This window comes from Tursiops truncatus, unplaced genomic scaffold (genome assembly GCF_011762595.2).
Source record: "Tursiops truncatus isolate mTurTru1 unplaced genomic scaffold, mTurTru1.mat.Y mat_scaffold_168_arrow_ctg1, whole genome shotgun sequence".
NCBI lineage: Eukaryota > Metazoa > Chordata > Mammalia > Artiodactyla > Delphinidae > Tursiops > Tursiops truncatus.
In genome coordinates, this window is record NW_022983219.1 from 29,903 (window position 1) to 57,515 (window position 27,613).

The 27,613-nt window shown below is 44.6% G+C and overlaps 1 long non-coding RNA gene across 1 annotated transcript; it reads right to left on the reverse strand.

Moving 5' to 3' along the window:
• Positions 1-731: 731 nt before the first annotated feature.
• LOC141277727 (uncharacterized) lies at positions 732-27,266 on the reverse strand. The gene is made up of 3 exons (XR_012329489.1): positions 27,227-27,266; positions 2,270-2,355; positions 732-775 (listed from the first exon to the last, which is right to left on the reverse strand). It is a non-coding gene; the product is annotated as an uncharacterized lncRNA (long non-coding RNA).
• Between the last annotated feature and the right edge of the window lie 347 nt (positions 27,267-27,613).

A 27,613-nucleotide genomic window follows, 5' to 3' on the forward strand; every position in this document is an offset into this window, starting at 1 on the left:
AATCCTGTGGTTATGGGGCAAGACCACAAAAATAAGAGCTGAAAAGTGGGGCTAAGGGCCACTGCAATTCAAAAACCTGCAGAGTTATAAAGGCCAACTATTTTCAAAAAATATATTGAGGTAAGGCTATGAAGAGACATTGAAAGCAAGGCAGAATTGCAGGAAACCGATTTCAGGAGGTAGACTGGAATTGCATTGAAAACATATGAAGAGAGTCAGAACCTCGACAATGATGCACTTGGCCAAAAAGGGCGTATGTGTTTTTTCCTGAATATATTCAGGAAAAAACGCATACGCACTTTTTGGCCAACCAAGCAAGCTTGCAAAGGAAATCTGCACTACAATGAAGTCTCACTTCCACCTGGTCAAAAGGGCCATCTGAAAAAAGTGTAAAATCCATAAAGGCACGACAGGCCATGGAGAACTGGGAGCCTTCTTATGCTGATGGGCGGGATGTAAATTGCCAACAGCCACTCTGGAGAAGTGTATGGTGTTTCCTGAAACATCTAAAAAACAAAGCAACAGAGCCTAGGGCACTTCCACTTATGGTCCTATAGCTTAGGGAAATTAAAATCAAAAAGACACAGCCACCCCAAAGTTTGGGACGGCTCTGTTTACAAGAACCTCGTTTACGGTACAAGTTCAATATCGCAGAAAGTGAAAAATGGATAAAGAAGTTGTGGTACTTACGTACAATGCAATATCACTCAGCAATGAAATCTATGTCATCAGGCCCGTAGCAGCATAATGAGTGGATTAAGTACGATGAATCTAACTGAAATAAGTCACACAGAAAAAGAAACATCATAAGATATCACTAATACACGGAATGTAAACTTGGCTACACAGGAACTGAATTCCAAAACAGAACAGGGTCTCAAATTTAGAAAACCAACTTATGCTTGCTTAAGGGGAAAGGTGAGTTGGGGTGCTGCATAAAACCAGAGATTGAAATGAGCACAGATAAAGTTCCTTAAGCCAAATATGGAATAGACAAGAGCTACTCCTTGCTCAACGAAATGGACTCAACACCCCATATTAACTGCCAAGCAATATACCTGACTAGTAAGTATCTTAAAACCTATGGATTGCTATGTCTCTGAAAGAGAATCAAGCATGTGTACAGGGGCATAAACGCAGCAGTGATAGGACTGGAGAGGTTCGGTGAGCAAATGAAGACCCTTTGAAGTCATATTGCATGGTACCCATTCCACGGGTTTCAACTACCCAGGTTTAAGGTATTCTTCCTTCAGCTAAAACATGCATGTGCAACCTAGAGTATGATCAACCATGTGATCGGGAGACGTGTTCAAATATGTCTCAGTTTTCGTACCCTGGTACTCGGGTGCAACATTCCAGACGCTTTACTAACACTCTCCCGACTTGGAGAGTCAGTCCCTATAACCTCCTGTTTGGCCCAGTTTGCAATTTCTGCGGAAGATGAACAGGAATAGCGAGAACCAATGAGAGACTAGCTGGAGGTGTCTGGACGGGCAAATTTAACTCTCATTTCCCACCAGGAAGAGGAAATAACCAAAGACTCAGCGTGCCGTGCCGGAACCAGATTAGGGCCTGAAGCCATCCTGCGGTGTTGCGGCCAGGTCACAAGAAAGCGAGTTGAAGAAAGGAGCTCAGGGGCACTGTAATTCACAAACCTGCAGAGTTATAAATGACAGCTATCGTCCAAAAATATACTGAAGTAAGGCTGCCAAGAGGACTTGAAAGCGGGGCAGAATTGCAGGAAACCGATTTCAGGAGGTAGACTGGAATTGCATTGAAAGCATAGGAAAAGAGGCAGAACGTCCACAATGATGCACTTGGCCAAAAAGGGCGTATGCGTTTTTTCCTGAATATATTCAGGAAAAAACGCATACGCCCTTTTTGGCCAACCAAGCAAGCTTGCAAAGGAAATCTGCACTACAATGAAGTCTCACTTCCCCCTGGTCAAAAGGGCCATCTGAAAAAAGTGTAAAATCCAGAAAGGCAGGACAGGCCATGGAGAACTGGGAGCCTTGTTATGCTGATGGGCGGGATGTAAATTGCCAACAGACACTCGGGAGAAGTGTATGGTGTTTCCTGAAACATCTAAAAAACAAAGCAACAGAGCCTAGGGCACTTCCACTTATGGTCCTATAGCTTAGGGAAATTAAAATCAAAAAGACACAGCCACCCCAAAGTTTGGGACGCCTCTGTTTACAAGAACCTCGTTTACCGTACAAGTTCAATATCACAGAAAGTGAAAAATGGATAAAGAACTTGTGGTACTTACGTACAATGCAGTATCACTCAGCAATGAAATCTATGTCATCAGGCCCTTAGCAGCATAATGAGTGGATTCAGGTACGATGATTCTAACTGAAATAAGTCACACAGAAAAAGAAACATCATAAGATATCACTAATACACGGAATGTAAACTTGGCTACACAGGAACTGAATTCCAAAACAGAACAGGGTCTCAAATTTAGAAAACCAACTTATGCTTGCTTAAGGGGAAAGGTGAGTTGGGGTGCTGCATAAAACCAGAGATTGAAATGAGCACAGATAAAGTTCCTTAAGCCAAATATGGAATAGACAAGAGCTACTCCTTGCTCAACGAAATGGACTCAACACCCCATATTAAACGCCTAAGAATGTACCTGACTAGTAAGTATCTTAAAACCTATGGATTGCTATGTCTCTAAAAGAGAATCAAGCGTGTGTACAGGGGCATAAACGCAGCAGTGATAGGATTGGAGAGGTTCGGTGAGCAAATGAAGACCCTTTGAAGTCATATTGCATGGTACCCATTACACGGGTCTCAACTCTCCAGGTTTAAGGTATTCTTCCTTCAGCTAAAACATGCATGTGGAACCCAGAGTATGATCAACCGTGTGAACGGGAGACGTGTTCAAATATGTCTCAGTTTTCCTCCCCTGGTACTCGGGTGCAACATTCCAGACGCTTTACTAACACTCTCCCCACTTGGAGAGTCAGCGCCTTTAACCTCCTGTTTGGCCCAGTTTGCAATTTCTGCGGAAGATGAACAGGAATAGGGAGAACCAATGAGAGACTAGCTGGAGGTGTCTGGACGGGCAAATTTAACTCTCATTTCCCACCAGGAAGAGGAATAACCAAAGGCTCAGCGTGCCGTGCCGGAACCAGATTAGGGCCTGAAGCCATCCTGCGGTGTTGCGGCCAGGTCACAAGAAAGCGAGTTGAAGAAAGGAGCTCAGGGGCACTGTAATTCACAAACCTGCAGAGTTATAAATGACAGCTATCGTCCAAAAATATACTGAAGTAAGGCTGCCAAGAGGACTTGAAAGCGGGGCAGAATTGCAGGAAACCGATTTCAGGAGGTAGACTGGAATTGCATTGAAAGCATAGGAAAAGAGGCAGAACGTCCACAATGATGCACTTGGCCAAAAAGGGCGTATGCGTTTTTTCCTGAATATATTCAGGAAAAAACGCATACGCCCTTTTTGGCCAACCAAGCAAGCTTGCAAAGGAAATCTGCACTACAATGAAGTCTCACTTCCCCCCGGTCAAAAGGGCCATCTGAAAAAAGTGTAAAATCCAGAAAGGCAGGACAGGCCATGGAGAACTGGGAGCCTTGTTATGCTGATGGGCGGGATGTAAATTGCCAACAGACACTCGGGAGAAGTGTATGGTGTTTCCTGAAACATCTAAAAAACAAAGCAACAGAGCCTAGGGCACTTCCACTTATGGTCCTATAGCTTAGGGAAATTAAAATCAAAAAGACACAGCCACCCCAAAATTTGGGACGGCTCTTTTTACAGGAATCTCTTCTGCGGCACAAGTTAAATATCCCAGAGAGCAAATAATGGATAAAGAAGTTGCGGTACTTATGTACAACAGAATACCACTCAGCAATGAAATCTATGTCACCAGGCCCGTACCAGCATAATGAGTGGATTGAGGCACGATGATTCTAAGTGAAATAAGTCACACAGAAAAAGAAACATCATAAGGTATCACTAATACACGGAATGTGAACTTGGCTACACATGAACTGAATTACAAAACAGAACAGGGTCTCAAATTTAGAAAACCAACTTATGCTTGCTTAAGGGGGAAGGTGAGTTGGGGTGCTGCATAAAAGCAGAGTTTGAAATTAGCACAGATACCGTTCCATAAGCCAAATATGTAATAGACAAGACCTACCCCTTGCTCAACGAAATGGATTCAACAATGAGGTATCACCTCACACCTGGTAGAATAGGCATCATAGAAAATCTACAAACAGAAAATGCTGGAAAGGGTGTGGAGAAAAGGAACCCTCTTCCACTATTGTTGGGAATATAAATTGATACAGTCATTATGGAGAACAATATGGAATTTCTTAAGAAACTAACAATAGAATTACCATATGATACAGCAATCCCAGTACTGGACATATACCCAGACAAAACCATAAATCAAAAAGAGTCATTCACCGCAATGTTCATTGCATCACTATTTACAATATCGAGGTAATGGAAGCAACCTAAATGCCCACAGACAGACGAATGCATAAAGCTGTGGTACATATATAAAATGGAATATTACTAAGCCATGAAAAGGAATGAAATTGGGTCATTTGTAGAGACGTCGATGGATCTAGAGACTGTCATACAGAGTGAAGTAAGTCAGAAAGAGAAAAACAAATCTTGTATATTCATGCATATATGTGGAACCTAGAAAAACTGTACAGATTAACCATTTTGCAAGGCATAACTAGAGCAACAGATGTAGACAACAAACGTATGGACAACAAGGGGGGAAAGCTGTTGGGGGGGTGGTGGTGGGAGGAGTTGAGAGACTGGGATTGGCATGTATACATTTATATGTATAAAATAGATAACCAATAAGAACCTGCTGTATAAAAATATAAAATAAAATTCAAAATTAAAAAGAAATAAAATTTAAAAAATAAAACAGAAAAAACAATTATTCCCTGCACATACATGTATTTATATGAATAAATTATTTCCATGCTTATATCTGTAAATACAAAAAAGAGGAATAAAATCTACCTTGAACCAAAAACGAAAAAGAGAAAAAAACACAGAACCCACCAGTTACACAGAGGAAAACCGTATCAGGGCACTTGCTCCAGTTGTAAACAATTCTGAAGTTGGTCAGTGGTGGGGAATCGTCTCCCATTCAGCCAGCAGCCCCCACGCAACAAGCGTCCTCATTGCAAAGCTGGGGCACCGTGCCGAGGCATCTGTGAGTAAACGTGAGCTGAGCCCCAGGCCAGTTGCTGCTGAACTATTCCCACCCGTCCCAGGTAAAACACCTGAATATATACAAGGACTTGAAAGCCTAGAGGAAGGGCCATAGAGCCACACGAGTGACAGCATGCCGGCCGACTTGGTGCCTGCAGGCCAGCCAGGATGGTCCTGGCCCTGGGTGCTCTTCTGGAAGATTTCCATTTCCCTGCCTGAGATACCCGTCCTGTCCCTGCCCCCACTGCTTTTTTCCTTCCTCACCTCTGCCCAGGGAGAAATTCCAGCAGCAGGTATGGGTGACACATCCTCTTCTTTAGCAGGTGGCAGCCTGGCAACTGCTGCAGAAAGTCCAGCAGAGCCCCACTCACACTGGGCCACCCACAAAGCCGTGGCCTCTCACTCCCTCCCACCAGCCCAGCCCCGAGACTGCTGACAGGGCAGAGAAAATGGCGTCAGGCACGGCTGCAGGGGCTCTTGCTGCCTGGAGTGGTATTTATATTGATCTCAACCCAGGCACACCTGGGGAGGGCTGGCTGGCACGGTAAGGCTGCCCAGGTCAGCCAATCATCACCCCTCAGGGGCTCACAGTTGCAGAAAATGGAACTTGCTGAACCGGCCAGGTCCAAGGAACAGGTGTGGGCTCCTGAGAGTCAGGATAGACAAGGGGCTGCAGCTTTGGCTTGTTTTCTAATCATTTTATCTGGCCCATGAGTGGGAGACAACTTCAAGAAAACCCTCTCCTAATGAGAGGAACCCAGGAGTCAGGGAGAGGAGGGGTGGGTGGTGGTTGGAGACAGAGGCCTGGTGCCCCGGGTGCAGTGGAAGTCTCTGGAAGACCAGGTGGAGGGAGGCCTCACGGAGTGATGCCCAGGGTCACAGACCTGTCGCAGCTGCTGTTTGTTAGTTCAAGTCCTGCTCTGAGGTGCTCTGTGTCAGCTCTGAGCGACAGGTGAGCTGGGGGTGCTCTGCAATGAGGGCTATGTGCACGGTTCCTGTGTGCCCAGCCCTGCCACGGTACCTGCAAGGGTAGCTCTGTATCCTGGGAGGGGCCTGACCACGAGAGCCCCGTGGGCTGGGGTGGGGGTGGGGTACCTGCCCAGGTGAGCTCCATATTCTGGGATTGGTCTGACCACGAGAGCCCCATGGGCTGCTGGGGACCTGGTAAAGGATGTCAGGACAGTCAGTGAAGCCACCGAGGATATACCTCCAGTTGCTCCTAATTCCTACACCCTGCTGGTCATTCTACCAACCACCAGGACATGGTATTCTGTATTAGTCTTCAATGATGCCTTCTTTTGTATTCCATTAGTCCCAGAGTCACAAGAAATTTTGGCTTGTGAGTGGCAGGACTCAACATACAACTAAAACAATACTTCCGGGCCGTCTGGCCCCAAGGGTGCAAAAATTCCCACACCGTCTTTGGGGAAAGCTTAGCTAAAGACCTAAAAGTTCTACCTCTGGAAAAGGAAACCCTCCTTCAATATGCAGACGACATTCTGATCGCCAGCCCTACTAAGGAGGCCTCTGAACTACCAAGCCAATAAAGGATAGAAGTTGTCCAAGAAAAAGCTCAAATATCACAGACTGCGGTGACCTGCCTGGGCTTCATTCTCACAGAAGGTCAGAGAAGCCCATCCCAGGAAAGGGAAGAAACCATTTTCAGCCTTACCCCTTTCTAAAACTAGAAGACAGCTTAGGGGTTCCTGGGGAGGCCAGGGTTTGCTGCTTCTGGATCCCTAACTACAGTCTACTAGCTGGGCCTCTATATGAAACACTGAAAGGAAAAGATGATGATCCTTTGGAATAGAATCCAGAAGTGGCCTTTCAAGAATGGAAAGAGCAGTCAATTCAGACCCTTGCCCTGGAACTCCCTAATTTAGCTAAACCCTTTGACCTTTACATTCCCGGTGAAAGGTGAATCGCCATTGGAGAATTAGTGCAAAAACTGGGACCACTTGAAATGGAACAATGCAAGAATGCCATCCAGGTAGGATAAACTACGGTCACTAAGGGGCTTGGCCCACTGCCACATCTGGCCAAGATACTGGCGGTATCTAAAAACCTGGAAATCAGCAGCCCAAAAGGCCACCTCCCTCCTAAGGGAAAAGGACCCCACGTGGTGATCCTAACCACCAACCATGCCCTGAAGTTGCAGGGTTCGCTCCGTGGGCACACCGACCTCGAGTGAGGAGGCCCTCCAACTCCAACATCCAGAGAGATAACCGGGGGCAACAGGGCACCATGACGACTCGTGTGAACATCACTTGACCTGGAGTTTCTCTCATAAAACAACACGGGTGTGTCCCAAAAGAGTAGACTACTGCTTGCAGGACTTACTGCACCCAGAGGGGAGCTAATAATCTTGGCGGGGGAACAGTATACCACACTGTCACCATAGAAAAGCCTACAGACACCGTGATGATGGTGGCCAATAAGACCGGCTGGACTCCTGTTTACTTCAAAAGGCTGTTGACTCAGTAGCCATCATGGTCCTTGATCACCACTGACCCTGGACTGTCTGGGAGTTGAGCGGGCAGGGCTCTGACACCTGGTGCTGTTTGTACGTTAATTCAGGGGCCTAATTGAAGAAAGCGCAGACTACTGGTCAGAGCATCTAGGCTGGCAGAAACGGTCAGCCTAAGGTGGCCGAACAAATGTGGGGCGGGGTGAAACCGGCCCCCACAGCGTCTCTGCACATCTCTTTCCTGGACCCTTAAAGGTCATTAGAATCTATAACACTTCCAATGCTGGTGCTCAGGTGGACGAGCAGGGAGGCAGGGGTCCTGGGGACAATCAACGTCACCGGGAGGCTGCTGGGGAGAAGCTCTGACCCTCGCCCCAGGGTATGAGGGCTCCCAACTCAGCACTCAGCAGTTACAGAAGAAGGGTCTGCACCCTCAGCACTCCAAGAATGAGGAACGGGACAAAAGGCAGAGGAGGGGTTTGTCCCCAGCAAAGCCCATTAAAAATCCCTGGGAGATAAAAATAGAATCTGGGCAATAAAGTCAAGTCTAACCTTTTTTATCCTTTGTGCTTTGTCTAATTTCACGTGCTCCTAGGGTCCCGCATGCAGAGGTTCCACACCCGGCACTTCAGACCAGATTTCCTAGTGCAGAATGGCTGGGTCGACACCTCAGCTCCTGGGGCCCAGTGCAGACTCCACGATATAGAGCCTGAGCTACAGCCAACCCGGCCCTCGAGAGCTCCGCCGCCTCCCTCCCTCCCACTGACTCTGACAGGATCTCTACACAGCAGCCCAGCCCACAGCCCACGGGGTAGTGCATGCTCTCACCTCTCCATTCTCTGATCAAAATATAAAGTTTCCTTTGCTTGTGAACCAAACTCAGTCTCGATCTGTTGGCCCCAATGACACTGGGCAGGGGGACACTTGTTGGGGTCCACTCTGGAGGATCAGTAACAGAAATTGAGACTATTGTAACCTCAATGAACAGATGTGTGAGCCAAACTGTAGTTAACATAGAACAGTGTATAAGGCTCGGGTAAAATAAGATGTTTCTAACACTTCCATTTGATATTTCCATCACTTTTTATAAGCAAGTTCAGTGAAAAGGTTTGTCTTATTTGTCAGGTCAATATTAGAGAAACGAAGTGATTTCTTTCCAAGGATGTACATCTAATAATCTTGGTTAAACCTTCAATCTTGTTTTAAATGCTTTTCCATTGAAAATGATACCTCTCTTTCAGCTCCCCCATTTCTGAGAAGTATAAAATCTTATAATTTATTATTACCAAAGGGGAAAGGTGGGAGGAGGGATAAATTAACAGTTTGGGATTAACACATACACACTGCTATGTATAAAATAGATCATCAACAAGGAACTACTGTATAGCACAGGGAACTACACTCAACATTTTGCAATAACCTATAAGGGGAAATAATCTGAAAAAGAATAGATATTTTTATTGACATCATCTATCAATGATAGTTAAAGTGTAGCCTAAGGGAAGCTGGTGGTGAGTGCTTCTGACCCTGAAGACTTCAATCATCTAAAGTTTGGACTCTGCCTACTTCCCAAGGCCCTTAATGAACATATGTGTAGCCGTAGCTTAAAAACTTCCCCAGTTTGGGTTTCGGGGAGACACTGATTTTGAAAAAGCCCTGGTGTTCTCCTTACATGAATGGGACTCTTCCTACTGCTAAAACATGTCTGTCACACCCAGAGGATGGTATACCGTCTGATCGGGAAGAGTTTGGAAAAGGCATCTCATCTCCTCATCTCCTGGTGCTCGGGTTCACCCCTCCAGCGTCTTTACTAACAGTCTCCCCACTTGGAGATGTCAGCACTGTCAACATCCTGTTGCGTACAGTTTGGAATTTGTCCAGAGGATGAAGCGGAAGGATGAGGAACAATGAGAGACAAGTCCTAGGTGTTCAGACAGGCACATGTCACTCTAATTTCCAATCAGGAAGACGAATTGACCAAAGGCTAGGGTTGCCCATGGAAACAGTATAGGGCTTGAGGAAATCCCGCTGCTTTGTGGCCAGTTCCCATAAACACAAGTTGAACAATGGAACTCAGGGGCAGTAAAATTCACAAAACTGCAGAGTTGAAAATATCCATCACTGAAAAATGTCTTGAGGAAAGTCAGAGAAAAGGACTTGTAAGCAAGGGAGAATGGCAGGAAAGGGATTTGAGGAGGTAGAAAGGACTCGCCATTAAGCACAAGAAAAGGAGCTGAACATTGCCAACATTGCAGTTGGCCAAAAAGGGTGTATGCGTTTTTTTCTGTATATATTCAAGAAAAGGGCATACACTTTTTTAGCCAACCAAACAGGTGGGCACTGGAAGTCAATACTACAAAAGATATCACTTCGCATCAGTCAGAAGAGCCATCCTCATAAAGCGTAAACAACAGAAATGCAGGACAGGGCAACGAGAAGAGGGAGCCCTGTGAGACTTATAGTGGAAATGTATATTGCCAACGGCCATTCTGGAGAAGTGTATTGTGTTTACTAAAGCATCTAAAAAATGAGCTACAGAGCATAGGGCACTTGCACTCATGGGCGTATATCTTGGGAAAAACAAAAATCGAGAGGACACAGGCACCCCAATGTTTACCCCCTCTCTGTTTAAAAGATCCTCGACTAGGATATAACTTCAATGTCTCTGGAGGGAAAAAATGGATAGAGATGTGGTACTTAGGTAGAGTGGAATATTATTCAGCCTGGAAATCAATGAAATATGGCCAGTTGTAACAACTCCGGAGGAGTTACGTATGATCATTCTAAGTGACAGAATTCAAAAAGAAAAAGACACATATCATAAGATATCACTTAAAGGTGGAATCCAAAATGGCTACACATGAAATAAATTACAAAACAAAAACATAGTCAAATATGTAGAAAACACGCATAAGGCTGCTAAACGGGAAAGGTGGGGAGGGGTGAGGCATCATCCAGGAGGTTGAAATTAGCAAAGATACCATTCCAAATACCAAACTGATAATCAACAAGGCCTACACGGTAGCTAAAAGAACTGCACTCAGCACACTCAAGTCACCGGAAAAGAATATATACGACTGGTAAGAATCTGAAAAAGAATTTATTGATGTCTCTCTGTATGTGAATCAAGTGGATGTACAGCAGCAAGAAACAGAGCTTTGAAAATCAGCTGTAACCAATATAGTAATAAATTGAAAAAAATAAACGACAGAGAGACAGAGAAAACCTCTTACAACTTTTCCTCAGGGACGGTGATGCAACATGGATTGAACACATCTAGACCCACAGCAGGATGAGACATAAGGCTGGAAACTGTTTGCGCTAAGAGAAATGTGAGGTTGGGTGAGGAAATGCACACCCTTTAAAGTAATACTACCTGGTACCCATTCAATGGGTCCCAAATCTGCAGGTTCAAGGGATCTTCCTATAGCTAAAACATGCATGGAAAACCCAGAGGACTGTACACCATGTGATCGGGAGATGTGTCTAAAATGCACCTCATTTATCCTCTCCTGGTGCTCCTGTTCACCATTCCAGCCACGCTACTTAGAATCTCCCCACTTGGAGAATCAGCACATTTAAACTTCTGTTTCACACATTTTGCAAATTGTGAGGAGGATGAACGGGAAGAGGGGGAACCAATGAGAGAATAGTTGTAGGGGTTTGGACGGGCACATATCACTCTAATTTCCCATTAAGAATAAGAATTAAAGAAAGGCTCAGCCTGCCTCGCCGGAGCCAAAATAGGGCCTGAAGCAATCCTGCGGGTTTGAGGCCAGCTCACAAAAGAACAACTTAAAAAATGGAGCTCAGGGTCACTGCAATTCACAAACCTGCAGAGTTATAAATGAAAACTAACGTCCAAAAATATGTTGAGGTAAGGCAAAGAAGAGGATCTGAATGCAAGACAGAATTGCAAGAAACAGATTTCAAGAGATAGATTGGACTCGTCTTTAACGCACATGAAAAGCGGCAGAATTTCGACAATGATGCAGTTGGCCCAAAAGGGCGTATGCGTTTTTTCCTGATTATATCCAGGAAAAAACGCATACGCACTTTATGGGCAACGAAGCAAGCAAGCAATGCAAATGTGCACAACAAAGAAGTCTCACTTCCCACCGGTCAAAAGGGCCATCCTAAAAAATTGTAAAAACCAGAAATGCAGGACAGGCCATGGAGAACAGGGAGCCTTTATACGCTGATGGGCAGTGTGTGAACTGCCGAGAGCCACTCTGGAGAAGTGTATGGTGGTTCCTAAATCATCTAAAAAACAGAGCTACAGAGCATAGGACACTTCCAATCATGGGAGTATATCTAGGGAAGTCTAAAAATCAACAAGACACAAGCACACCACAGTTTAGGGCTACTCTGTTTACAAGAACCTCAACTTCAGTACACCTTAAATATCCCAGGAAAGAGAACAATGGATAAAGAAGATGTGGTACTTATGTACAATGGAATATCTCTTCACCATGAAATCAATGTAATAAGGCTAGTAGAAGGATAAAGAGTGGATTTAGGTCCGATAATACTACTTGAAATAAGTCAAACAGAAAAAGAAACATATCATAAGATATCACTTATAGAGGGAGGGTAAATATGGCTGCACAAGAAATGAATTACAGAACAGAACAGTGTCTCACATTTAGAAAACACACTTATGTCAGCTTAAGGGGAAAGGAGAGGTGGGGTGATGCATAAAACCAGAGTTTGAAATTAGCACAGATACCGTTCAATAAACCAAATAGGTATTAGACAAGATCTACACCTTGCTCAATGAACTGGCCTCAACACACCCTATACACCGCAGAGAAATATATCTGAGTAATAAGAATCTTAAAACCCATGTATTGATATATCTCCATAAGGGAATCAAGTGTGTGCAGAGCGGCACAAACACAGCAGTGAAAATGAGCTAAACCCCATTATAGAAATAAATTTTAAAAACAAAACGCTGAAACAATGAAAGAGAGAAAAATTCTTACAAAATTCGCTCAGGGGCTGTGATGCAACCTGGATTGACCACATATAAACCCACAGCTGGATAAGACATAAGGCTGGACACTTGGGGCTGAGAGGATTGGTGAGCTTTGGTGAGCAACTGCCGAAAGTTTAATGCAATACTTCATGCTACTCAGTCCAAGGGTCCCAACACTCCAGGTTGAAGGGAATCTTCCTACAGCTAAACCATGCTTGGGAAACCCAGCGACTGGTATACCATATGATCGGGAAAGGTTTCTAAAACACACCTCATTTTTCCTCTCCTGGGGCTCCGGATCGACATTCCAGCCGCTTTACTAACAACATCCCCACATGGAGTCAATGCCTTTAAGTTCTGGTATCGCACAGTCTGCAGTTAGTGCAGAGGATGAATGGGAATAGGGGGAACCAGTGAGAAACTAGCTGTAGCGGTTTCAATGGGCACATGTCACTCTAATTTCACATCAGTAAGAAGAATTAACCAAAGGCACAGCAAGGTGCCCCAGAAGAAGAATAGAGCTTCAAGGAATCCTGTGGTTATGGGGCAAGATCACAAAAATAAGAGCTGAAAAATGGAGCTAAGGGCCACTGCAATTCAAAAACCTGCAGAGTTATAAAGGCCAACTATTTTCAAAAAATATATTGAGGTAAGGCTATGAAGAAGCATTGAAAGCAAGGCAGAATTGCAGGAAACCGATTTCAGGAGGTAGACTGGAATTGCATTGAAAACATATGAAGAGAGTCAGAACCTCGACAATGATGCACTTGGCCAAAAAGGGCGTATGCGTTTTTTCCTGAATATAGTCAGGAAAAAACGCATACACACTTTTTGGCCAACCAAGCAAGCTTGCAAAGGAAATCTGCACTACAATGAAGTCTCACTTTCCCCTGGTCAAAAGGGCCATCTGAAAAAAGTGTAAAATCCATAAAGGCACGACAGGCCATGGAGAAGTGGGAGCCTTGTTATGCTGATGGGCGGGATGTAAATTGCCAACAGCCACTCTGGAGAAGTGTATGGTGTTTCCTGAAACATCTAAAAAACAAAGCAACAGAGCCTAGGGCACTTCCACTTATGGTCCTATAGTTTAGGGAAATTAAAATCAAAAAGACACAGCCACCCCAAAGTTTGGGATGGCTCTGTTTACAAGAACCTCATATACGGTACAAGTTCAATATCGCAGAAAGTGAAAAATGGATAAAGAAGTTGTGGTACTTACGTACAATGCAATATCACTCAGCAATGAAATCTATGTCATCAGGCCCGTAGCAGCATAATGAGTGGATTAAGTACGATGAATCTAACTGAAATAAGTCACACAGAAAAAGAAACATCATAAGATATCACTAATACACGGAATGTAAACTTGGCTACACAGGAACTGAATTCCAAAACAGAACAGGGTCTCAAATTTAGAAAACCAACTTATGCTTGCTTAAGGGGAAAGGTGAGTTGGGGTGCTGCATAAAACCAGAGATTGAAATGAGCACAGATAAAGTTCTATAAGCCAAATATGGAATAGACAAGAGCTACTCCTTGCTCAACGAAATGGACTCAACACCCCATATTCAACGCCTAGGAATATACCTGACTAGTAAGAATCATAAAAGCTATGGATTTATATATCTCTGTAAGAGAATCAAGAGTGTGTACAGCGGCATTAAAGCAGTGAAAATCAGCTAAATCCCATATTAAAAATAAATTTCTTAAACAAAACACAATGACAGTGAAATAGAGAGCAATACTTAAGTAATTCATTCAAGGCTTCTGATGCAACCTGCATTTACCATATCTACACCCAGAGCTGGGTGACACATAAGGCTGGACACTTGGGGCTCATAAGATTGGTGAGGTTCGGTGAGCAAATGCAGACCCTTTGAAGTCATATTGCATGGTACCCATTCCATGGGTCTCAACTCTCCAGGTTTAAGGGATTCTTCCTTCAGCTAAAACATGCATGTGGAACCCAGAGTATGATCCACCGTGTGATCGAGAAACGTGTTCAAATGTGTCTCACTTTTCGTTCCCTGGTACTCGGGTGCAACATTCCAGACGCTTTACTAACACTCTCCCGACTTGGAGAGTCAGCGCCTTTAACCTCCTGTTTGGCCCAGTTTGCAATTTCTGCGGAAGATGAACAGGAATAGGGAGAACCAATGAGAGACTAGCTGGAGGTGTCTGGACGGGCAAATTTAACTCTCATTTCCCACAGGGAAGAGGAATAAACCAAAGGCTCAGCATGCCGTGCCGGAACCAGATTAGGGCCTGAAGCAATCCTGCGGTGTTGTGGCCAGCTCACAAGAAAGCGAGTTGAAGAAAGGAGCTCAGGGGCACTGTAATTCACAAACCTGCAGATTTATAAATGACAGCTATTGTCCAAAAATATACTGAAGTAGGGCTGCCAAGAGGACTTGAATGCGGGGCAGAATTGCAGGAAACCGATTTCAGGAGGAATCGGAATTGGATTGCATTTAAAACACAGGAAAAGAGGCAGCACGTCCACAATGATGCACTTGGCCAAAAAGGGCGTATGCATATTTTTCCTGAATATATTCAGGAAAAAACGCATACGCCCTTTTTGGCCAACCAAGCAAGCTTGCAAAGGAAATCTGCACTACAATGAAGTCTCACTTCCCCCCGGTCAAAAGGGCCATCTGAAAAAAGTGTAAAATCCAGAAAGGCAGGACAGGCCATGGAGAACTGGGAGCCTTGTTATGCTGATGGGCGGGATGTAAATTGCCAACAGACACTCTGGAGAAGTGTATGGTGTTTCCTGAAACATCTAAAAAACAAAGCAACAGAGCCTAGGGCACTTCCACTTATGGTCCTATAGCTTAGGGAAATTAAAATCAAAAAGACACAGCCACCCCAAAATTTGGGACGGCTCTTTTTACAGGAATCTCTTCTGCGGCACAAGTTAAATATGCCAGAGAGCAAATAATGGATAAAGAAGTTGCGGTACTTATGTACAACAGAATACCACTCAGCAATGAAATCTATGTCACCAGGCCCGTACCAGCATAATGAGTGGATTGAGGCACGATGATTCTAAGTGAAATAAGTCACACAGAAAAAGAAACATCATAAGGTATCACTAATACACGGAATGTGAACTTGGCTACACATGAACTGAATTACAAAACAGAACAGGGTCTCAAATTTAGAAAACCAACTTATGCTTGCTTAAGGGGGAAGGTGAGTTGGGGTGCTGCATAAAAGCAGAGTTTGAAATTAGCACAGATACCGTTCCATAAGCCAAAGTATGTAATAGACAAGACCTACCCCTTGCTCAACGAAATGGATTCAACAATGAGGTATCACCTCACACCTGGTAGAATAGGCATCATAGAAAATCTACAAACAAAAAATGCTGGAAAGGGTGTGGAGAAAAGGAACCCTCTTCCACTATTGTTGGGAATATAAATTGATACAGTCATTATGGAGAACAATATGGAATTTCTTAAGAAACTAACAATAGAATTACCATATGATACAGCAATCCCAGTACTGGACATATACCCAGACAAAACCATAAATCAAAAAGAGTCATTCACCGCAATGTTCATTGCATCACTATTTACAATATCGAGGTAATGGAAGCAACCTAAATGCCCACAGACAGACGAATGCATAAAGCTGTGGTACATATATAAAATGGAATATTACTAAGCCATGAAAAGGAATGAAATTGGGTCATTTGTAGAGACGTCGATGGATCTAGAGACTGTCATACAGAGTGAAGTAAGTCAGAAAGAGAAAAACAAATCTTGTATATTCATGCATATATGTGGAACCTAGAAAAACTGTACAGATTAACCATTTTGCAAGGCATAAATAGAGCAACAGATGTAGACAACAAACGTATGGACAACAAGGGGGGAAAGCTGTTGGGGGGGTGGTGGTGGGAGGAGTTGAGAGACTGGGATTGGCATGTATACATTTATATGTATAAAATAGATAACCAATAAGAACCTGCTGTATAAAAATATAAAATAAAATTCAAAATTAAAAAGAAATAAAATTTAAAAAATAAAACAGAAAAAACAATTATTCCCTGCACATACATGTATTTATATGAATAAATTATTTCCATGCTTATATCTGTAAATACAAAAAAGAGGAATAAAATCTACCTTGAACCAAAAACGAAAAAGAGAAAAAAACACAGAACCCACCAGTTACACAGAGGAAAACCGTATCAGGGCACTTGCTCCAGTTGTAAACAATTCTGAAGTTGGTCAGTGGTGGGGAATCGTCTCCCATTCAGCCAGCAGCCCCCACGCAACAAGCGTCCTCATTGCAAAGCTGGGGCACCGTGCTGAGGCATCTGTGAGTAAACGTGAGCTGAGCCCCAGGCCAGTTGCTGCTGAACTATTCCCACCCGTCCCAGGTAAAACACCTGAATATATACAAGGACTTGAAAGCCTAGAGGAAGGGCCATAGAGCCACACGAGTGACAGCATGCTGGCCGACTTGGTGCCTGCAGGCCAGCCAGGATGGTCCTGGCCCTGGGTGCTCTTCTGGAAGATTTCCATTTCCCTGCCTGAGATACCCGTCCTGTCCCTGCCCCCACTGCTTTTTTCCTTCCTCACCTCTGCCCAGGGAGAAATTCCAGCAGCAGGTATGGGTGACACATCCTCTTCTTTAGCAGGTGGCAGCCTGGCAACTGCTGCAGAAAGTCCAGCAGAGCCCCACTCACACTGGGCCACCCACAAAGCCGTGGCCTCTCACTCCCTCCCACCAGCCCAGCCCCGAGACTGCTGACAGGGCAGAGAAAATGGCGTCAGGCACGGCTGCAGGGGCTCTTGCTGCCTGGAGTGGTATTTATATTGATCTCAACCCAGGCACACCTGGGGAGGGCTGGCCGGCACGGTAAGGCTGCCCAGGTCAGCCAATCATCACCCCTCAGGGGCTCACAGTTGCAGAAAATGGAACTTGCTGAACCGGCCAGGTCCAAGGAACAGGTGTGGGCTCCTGAGAGTCAGGATAGACAAGGGGCTGCAGCTTTGGCTTGTTTTCTAATCATTTTATCTGGCCCATGAGTGGGAGACAACTTCAAGAAAACCCTCTCCTAATGAGAGGAACCCAGGAGTCAGGGAGAGGAGGGGTGGGTGGTGGTTGGAGACAGAGGCCTGGTGTCCCGGGTGCAGTGGAAGTCTCTGGAAGACCAGGTGGAGGGAGGCCTCACGGAGTGATGCCCAGGGTCACAGACCTGTCGCAGCTGCTGTTTGTTAGTTCAAGTCCTGCTCTGAGGTGCTCTGTGTCAGCTCTGAGCGACAGGTGAGCTGGGGGTGCTCTGCAATGAGGGCTATGTGCACGGTTCCTGTGTGCCCAGCCCTGCCACGGTACCTGCAAGGGTAGCTCTGTATCCTGGGAGGGGCCTGACCATGAGAGCCCCGTGGGCTGGGGTGGGGGTGGGGTACCTGCCCAGGTGAGCTCCATATTCTGGGATTGGTCTGACCACGAGAGCCCCATGGGCTGCTGGGGACCTGGTAAAGGATGTCAGGACAGTCAGTGAAGCCACCGAGGATATACCTCCAGTTGCTCCTAATTCCTACACCCTGCTGGTCATTCTACCAACCACCAGGACATGGTATTCTGTATTAGTCTTCAATGATGCCTTCTTTTGTATTCCATTAGTCCCAGAGTCACAAGAAATTTTGGCTTGTGAGTGGCAGGACTCAACATACAACTAAAACAATACTTCCGGGCCGTCTGGCCCCAAGGGTGCAAAAATTCCCACACCGTCTTTGGGGAAAGCTTAGCTAAAGACCTAAAAGTTCTACCTCTGGAAAAGGAAACCCTCCTTCAATATGCAGACGACATTCTGATCGCCAGCCCTACTAAGGAGGCCTCTGAACTACCAAGCCAATAAAGGATAGAAGTTGTCCAAGAAAAAGCTCAAATATCACAGACTGCGGTGACCTGCCTGGGCTTCATTCTCACAGAAGGTCAGAGAAGCCCATCCCAGGAAAGGGAAGAAACCATTTTCAGCCTTACCCCTTTCTAAAACTAGAAGACAGCTTAGGGGTTCCTGGGGAGGCCAGGGTTTGCTGCTTCTGGATCCCTAACTACAGTCTACTAGCTGGGCCTCTATATGAAACACTGAAAGGAAAAGATGATGATCCTTTTGAATAGAATCCAGAAGTGGCCTTTCAAGAATGGAAAGAGCAGTCAATTCAGACCCTTGCCCTGGAACTCCCTAATTTAGCTAAACCCTTTGACCTTTACATTCCCGGTGAAAGGTGAATCGCCATTGGAGAATTAGTGCAAAAACTGGGACCACTTGAAATGGAACAATGCAAGAATGCCATCCAGGTAGGATAAACTACGGTCACAAGGGGCTTGGCCCACTGCCACATCTGGCCAAGATACTGGCGGTATCTAAAAACCTGGAAATCAGCAGCCCAAAAGGCCACCTCCCTCCTAAGGGAAAAGGACCCCACGTGGTGATCCTAACCACCAACCATGCCCTGAAGTTGCAGGGTTCGCTCCGTGGGCACACCGACCTCGAGTGAGGAGGCCCTCCAACTCCAACATCCAGAGAGATAACCGGGGGCAACAGGGCACCATGACGACTCGTGTGAACATCACTTGACCTGGAGTTTCTCTCATAAAACAACAAGGGTGTGTCCCAAAAGAGTAGACTACTGCTTGCAGGACTTACTGCACCCAGAGGGGAGCTAATAATCTTGGCGGGGGAACAGTATACCACACTGTCACCATAGAAAAGCCTACAGACACCGTGATGATGGTGGCCAATAAGACCGGCTGGACTCCTGTTTACTTCAAAAGGCTGTTGACTCAGTAGCCATCATGGTCCTTGATCACCACTGACCCTGGACTGTCTGGGAGTTGAGCGGGCAGGGCTCTGACACCTGGTGCTGTTTGTACGTTAATTCAGGGGCCTAATTGAAGAAAGCGCAGACTACTGGTCAGAGCATCTAGGCTGGCAGAAACGGTCAGCCTAAGGTGGCTGAACAAATGTGGGGCGGGGTGAAACCGGCCCCCACAGCGTCTCTGCACATCTCTTTCCTGGACCCTTAAAGGTCATTAGAATCTATAACACTTCCAATGCTGGTGCTCAGGTGGACGAGCAGGGAGGCAGGGGTCCTGGGGACAATCAACGTCACCGGGAGGCTGCTGGGGAGAAGCTCTGACCCTCGCCCCAGGGTATGAGGGCTCCCAACTCAGCACTCAGCAGTTACAGAAGAAGGGTCTGCACCCTCAGCACTCCAAGAATGAGGAACGGGACAAAAGGCAGAGGAGGGGTTTGTCCCCAGCAAAGCCCATTAAAAATCCCTGGGAGATAAAAATAGAATCTGGGCAATAAAGTCAAGTCTAACCTTTTTTATCCTTTGTGCTTTGTCTAATTTCACATGCTCCTAGGGTCCCGCATGCAGAGGTTCCACACCCGGCACTTCAGACCAGATTTCCTAGTGCAGAATGGCTGGGTCGACACCTCAGCTCCTGGGGCCCAGTGCAGACTCCACGATATAGAGCCTGAGCTACAGCCAACCCGGCCCTCGAGAGCTCCGCCGCCTCCCTCCCTCCCACTGACTCTGACAGGATCTCTACACAGCAGCCCAGCCCACAGCCCACGGGGTAGTGCATGCTCTCACCTCTCCATTCTCTGATCAAAATATAAAGTTTCCTTTGCTTGTGAACCAAACTCAGTCTCGATCTGTTGGCCCCAATGACACTGGGCAGGGGGACACTTGTTGGGGTCCACTCTGGAGGATCAGTAACAGAAATTGAGACTATTGTAACCTCAATGAACAGATGTGTGAGCCAAACTGTAGTTAACATAGAACAGTGTATAAGGCTCGGGTAAAATAAGATGTTTCTAACACTTCCATTTGATATTTCCATCACTTTTTATAAGCAAGTTCAGTGAAAAGGTTTGTCTTATTTGTCAGGTCAATATTAGAGAAACGAAGTGATTTCTTTCCAAGGATGTACATCTAATAATCTTGGTTAAACCTTCAATCTTGTTTTAAATGCTTTTCCATTGAAAATGATACCTCTCTTTCAGCTCCCCCATTTCTGAGAAGTATAAAATCTTATAATTTATTATTACCAAAGGGGAAAGGTGGGAGGAGGGATAAATTAACAGTTTGGAATTAACACATACACACTGCTATGTATAAAATAGATCATCAACAAGGAACTACTGTATAGCACAGGGAACTACACTCAACATTTTGCAATAACCTATAAGGGGAAATAATCTGAAAAAGAATAGATATTTTTATTGACATCATCTATCAATGACAGTTAAAGTGTAGCCTAAGGGAAGCTGGTGGTGAGTGCTTCTGACCCTGAAGACTTCAATCATCTAAAGTTTGGACTCTGCCTACTTCCCAAGGCCCTTAATGAACATATGTGTAGCCGTAGCTTAAAAACTTCCCCAGTTTGGGTTTCGGGGAGACACTGATTTTGAAAAAGCCCTGGTGTTCTCCTTACATGAATGGAACTCTTCCTACTGCTAAAACATGTCTGTCACACCCAGAGGATGGTATACCGTCTGATCGGGAAGAGTTTGGAAAAGGCATCTCATCTCCTCATCTCCTGGTGCTCGGGTTCACCCCTCCAGCGTCTTTACTAACAGTCTCCCCACTTGGAGATGTCAGCACTGTCAACATCCTGTTGCGTACAGTTTGGAATTTGTCCAGAGGATGAAGCGGAAGGATGAGGAACAATGAGAGACAAGTCCTAGGTGTTCAGACAGGCACATGTCACTCTAATTTCCAATCAGGAAGACGAATTGACCAAAGGCTAGGGTTGCCCATGGAAACAGTATAGGGCTTGAGGAAATCCCGCTGCTTTGTGGCCAGTTCCCATAAACACAAGTTGAACAATGGAACTCAGGGGCAGTAAAATTCACAAAACTGCAGAGTTGAAAATATCCATCACTGAAAAATGTCTTGAGGAAAGTCAGAGAAAAGGACTTGTAAGCAAGGGAGAATGGCAGGAAAGGGATTTGAGGAGGTAGAAAGGACTCGCCATTAAGCACAAGAAAAGGAGCTGAACATTGCCAACATTGCAGTTGGCCAAAAAGGGTGTATGCGTTTTTTTCTGTATATATTCAAGAAAAGGGCATACACTTTTTTAGCCAACCAAACAGGTGGGCACTGGAAGTCAATACTACAAAAGATATCACTTCGCATCAGTCAGAAGAGCCATCCTCATAAAGCGTAAACAACAGAAATGCAGGACAGGGCAACGAGAAGAGGGAGCCCTGTGAGACTTATAGTGGAAATGTATATTGCCAACGGCCATTCTGGAGAAGTGTATTGTGTTTACTAAAGCATCTAAAAAATGAGCTACAGAGCATAGGGCACTTGCACTCATGGGCGTATATCTTGGGAAAAACAAAAATCGAGAGGACACAGGCACCCCAATGTTTACCCCCTCTCTGTTTAAAAGATCCTCGACTAGGATATAACTTAAATGTCTCTGGAGGGAAAAAATGGATAGAGATGTGGTACTTAGGTAGAGTGGAATATTATTCAGCCTGGAAATCAATGAAATATGGCCAGTTGTAACAACTCCGGAGGAGTTACGTATGATCATTCTAAGTGACAGAATTCAAAAAGAAAAAGACACATATCATAAGATATCACTTAAAGGTGGAATCCAAAATGGCTACACATGAAATAAATTACAAAACAAAAACATAGTCAAATATGTAGAAAACACGCATAAGGCTGCTAAACGGGAAAGGTGGGGAGGGGTGAGGCATCATCCAGGAGGTTGAAATTAGCAAAGATACCATTCCAAATACCAAACTGATAATCAACAAGGCCTACACGGTAGCTAAAAGAACTGCACTCAGCACACTCAAGTCACCGGAAAAGAATATATACGACTGGTAAGAATCTGAAAAAGAATTTATTGATGTCTCTCTGTACGTGAATCAAGTGGATGTACAGCAGCAAGAAACAGAGCTTTGAAAATCAGCTGTAACCAATATAGTAATAAATTGAAAAAAATAAACGACAGAGAGACAGAGAAAACCTCTTACAACTTTTCCTCAGGGACGGTGATGCAACATGGATTGAACACATCTAGACCCACAGCAGGATGAGACATAAGGCTGGAAACTGTTTGCGCTAAGAGAAATGTGAGGTTGGGTGAGGAAATGCACACCCTTTAAAGTAATACTACCTGGTACCCATTCAATGGGTCCCAAATCTGCAGGTTCAAGGGATCTTCCTATAGCTAAAACATGCATGGAAAACCCAGAGGACTGTACACCATGTGATCGGGAGATGTGTCTAAAATGCACCTCATTTATCCTCTCCTGGTGCTCCTGTTCACCATTCCAGCCACGCTACTTAGAATCTCCCCACTTGGAGAATCAGCACATTTAAACTTCTGTTTCACACATTTTGCAAATTGTGAGGAGGATGAACGGGAAGAGGGGGAACCAATGAGAGAATAGTTGTAGGGGTTTGGACGGGCACATATCACTCTAATTTCCCATTAAGAATAAGAATTAAAGAAAGGCTCAGCCTGCCTCGCCGGAGCCAAAATAGGGCCTGAAGCAATCCTGCGGGTTTGAGGCCAGCTCACAAAAGAGCAACTTAAAAAATGGAGCTCAGGGTCACTGCAATTCACAAACCTGCAGAGTTATAAATGAAAACTAACGTCCAAAAATATGTTGAGGTAAGGCAAAGAAGAGGATCTGAATGCAAGACAGAATTGCAAGAAACAGATTTCAAGAGATAGATTGGACTCGTCTTTAACGCACATGAAAAGCGGCAGAATTTCGACAATGATGCAGTTGGCCCAAAAGGGCGTATGCGTTTTTTCCTGATTATATCCAGGAAAAAACGCATACGCACTTTATGGGCAACGAAGCAAGCAAGCAATGCAAATGTGCACAACAAAGAAGTCTCACTTCCCACCGGTCAAAAGGGCCATCCTAAAAAATTGTAAAAACCAGAAATGCAGGACAGGCCATGGAGTAACAGGGAGCCTTTATACGCTGATGGGCAGTGTGTGAACTGCCGAGAGCCACTCTGGAGAAGTGTATGGTGGTTCCTAAATCATCTAAAAAACAGAGCTACAGAGCATAGGACACTTCCAATCATGGGAGTATATCTAGGGAAGTCTAAAAATCAACAAGACACAAGCACACCACAGTTTAGGGCTACTCTGTTTACAAGAACCTCAACTTCAGTACACCTTAAATATCCCAGGAAAGAGAACAATGGATAAAGAAGATGTGGTACTTATGTACAATGGAATATCTCTTCACCATGAAATCAATGTAATAAGGCTAGTAGAAGGATAAAGAGTGGATTTAGGTCCGATAATACTACTTGAAATAAGTCAAACAGAAAAAGAAACATATCATAAGATATCACTTATAGAGGGAGGGTAAATATGGCTGCACAAGAAATGAATTACAGAACAGAACAGTGTCTCACATTTAGAAAACACACTTATGTCAGCTTAAGGGGAAAGGAGAGGTGGGGTGATGCATAAAACCAGAGTTTGAAATTAGCACAGATACCGTTCAATAAACCAAATAGGTATTAGACAAGATCTACACCTTGCTCAATGAACTGGCCTCAACACACCCTATACACCGCAGAGAAATATATCTGAGTAATAAGAATCTTAAAACCCATGTATTGATATATCTCCATAAGGGAATCAAGTGTGTGCAGAGCGGCACAAACACAGCAGTGAAAATGAGCTAAACCCCATTATAGAAATAAATTTTAAAAACAAAACGCTGAAACAATGAAAGAGAGAAAAATTCTTACAAAATTCGCTCAGGGGCTGTGATGCAACCTGGATTGACCACATATAAACCCACAGCTGGATAAGACATAAGGCTGGACACTTGGGGCTGAGAGGATTGGTGAGCTTTGGTGAGCAACTGCCGAAAGTTTAATGCAATACTTCATGCTACTCAGTCCAAGGGTCCCAACACTCCAGGTTGAAGGGAATCTTCCTACAGCTAAACCATGCTTGGGAAACCCAGCGACTGGTATACCATATGATCGGGAAAGGTTTCTAAAACACACCTCATTTTTCCTCTCCTGGGGCTCCGGATCGACATTCCAGCCGCTTTACTAACAACATCCCCACATGGAGTCCATGCCTTTAAGTTCTGGTATCGCACAGTCTGCAGTTAGTGCAGAGGATGAATGGGAATAGGGGGAACCAGTGAGAAACTAGCTGTAGCGGTTTCAATGGGCACATGTCACTCTAATGTCACATCAGTAAGAAGAATTAACCAAAGGCACAGCAAGGTGCCCCAGAAGAAAAATAGGGCTTCAAGGAATCCTGTGGTTATGGGGCAAGACCACAAAAATAAGAGCTGAAAAATGGGGCTAAGGGCCACTGCAATTCAAAAACCTGCAGAGTTATAAAGGCCAACTATTTTCAAAAAATATATTGAGGTAAGGCTATGAAGAGACATTGAAAGCAAGGCAGAATTGCAGGAAACCGATTTCAGGAGGTAGACTGGAATTGCATTGAAAACATATGAAGAGAGTCAGAACCTCGACAATGATGCACTTGGCCAAAAAGGGCGTATGCGTTTTTTCCTGAATATATTCAGGAAAAAACGCATACGCACTTTTTGGCCAACCAAGCAAGCTTGCAAAGGAAATCTGCACTACAATGAAGTCTCACTTCCACCTGGTCAAAAGGGCCATCTGAAAAAAGTGTAAAATCCATGAAAGGCACGACAGGCCATGGAGAACTGGGAGCCTTCTTATGCTGATGGGCGGGATGTAAATTGCCAACAGCCACTCTGGAGAAGTGTATGGTGTTTCCTGAAACATCTAAAAAACAAAGCAACAGAGCCTAGGGCACTTCCACTTATGGTCCTATAGATTAGGGAAATTAAAATCAAAAAGACACAGCCACCCCAAAGTTTGGGACGGCTCTGTTTACAAGAACCTCGTTTATGGTACAAGTTCAATATCGCAGAAAGTGAAAAATGGATAAAGAAGTTGTGGTACTTACGTACAATGCAATATCACTCAGCAATGAAATCTATGTCATCAGACCCGTAGCAGCATAATGAGTGGATTAAGTACGATGAATCTAACTGAAATAAGTCACACAGAAAAAGAAACATCATAAGATATCACTAATACACGGAATGTAAACTTGGCTACACAGGAACTGAATTCCAAAACAGAACAGGGTCTCAAATTTAGAAAACCAACTTATGCTTGCTTAAGGGTAAAGGTGAGTTGGGGTGCTGCATAAAACCAGAGATTGAAATGAGCACAGATAAAGTTCCTTAAGCCAAATATGGAATAGACAAGAGCTACTCCTTGCTCAACGAAATGGACTCAACACCCCATATTAAACGCCTAAGAATGTACCTGACTAGTAAGTATCTTAAAACCTATGGATTGCTATGTCTCCGAAAGAGAATCAAGCATGTGTACAGGGGCATAAACGCAGCAGTGATAGGATTGGAGAGGTTCGGTGAGCAAATGAAGACCCTTTGAAGTCATATTGCATGGTACCCATTCCACGGGTTTCAACTACCCAGGTTTAAGGTATTCTTCCTTCAGCTAAAACATGCATGTGGAACCTAGAGTATGATCAACCATGTGATCGGGAGACGTGTTCAAATATGTCTCAGTTTTCGTACCCTGGTACTCGGGTGCAACATTCCAGACGCTTTACTAACACTCTCCCGACTTGGAGAGTCAGTCCCTTTAACCTCCTGTTTGGCCCAGTTTGCAATTTCTGCGGAAGATGAACAGGAATAGCGAGAACCAATGAGAGACTAGCTGGAGGTGTCTGGACGGGCAAATTTAACTCTCATTTCCCACCAGGAAGAGGAAATAACCAAAGGCTCAGCGTGCAGTGCCGGAACCAGATTAGGGCCTGAAGCCATCCTGCGGTGTTGCGGCCAGGTCACAAGAAAGCGAGTTGAAGAAAGGAGCTCAGGGGCACTGTAATTCACAAACCTGCAGAGTTATAAATGACAGCTATCGTCCAAAAATATACTGAAGTAAGGCTGCCAAGAGGACTTGAAAGCGGGGCAGAATTGCAGGAAACCGATTTCAGGAGGTAGACTGGAATTGCATTGAAAGCATAGGAAAAGAGGCAGAACGTCCACAATGATGCACTTGGCCAAAAAGGGCGTATGCGTTTTTTCCTGAATATATTCAGGAAAAAACGCATACGCCCTTTTTGGCCAACCAAGCAAGCTTGCAAAGGAAATCTGCACTACAATGAAGTCTCACTTCCCCCCGGTCAAAAGGGCCATCTGAAAAAAGTGTAAAATCCAGAAAGGCAGGACAGGCCATGGAGAACTGGGAGCCTTGTTATGCTGATGGGCGGGATGTAAATTGCCAACAGACACTCGGGAGAAGTGTATGGTGTTTCCTGAAACATCTAAAAAACAAAGCAACAGAGCCTAGGGCACTTCCACTTATGGTCCTATAGCTTAGGGAAATTAAAATCAAAAAGACACAGCCACCCCAAAGTTTGGGACGCCTCTGTTTACAAGAACCTCGTTTACCGTACAAGTTCAATATCACAGAAAGTGAAAAATGGATAAAGAACTTGTGGTACTTACGTACAATGCAGTATCACTCAGCAATGAAATCTATGTCATCAGGCCCGTAGCAGCATCAATGAGTGGATTCAGGTACGATGATTCTAACTGAAATAAGTCACACAGAAAAAGAAACATCATAAGATATCACTAATACACGGAATGTAAACTTGGCTACACAGGAACTGAATTCCAAAACAGAACAGGGTCTCAAATTTAGAAAACCAACTTATGCTTGCTTAAGGGGAAAGGTGAGTTGGGGTGCTGCATAAAACCAGAGATTGAAATGAGCACAGATAAAGTTCCTTAAGCCAAATATGGAATAGACAAGAGCTACTCCTTGCTCAACGAAATGGACTCAACACCCATATTAAACGCCTAAGAATGTACCTGACTAGTAAGTATCTT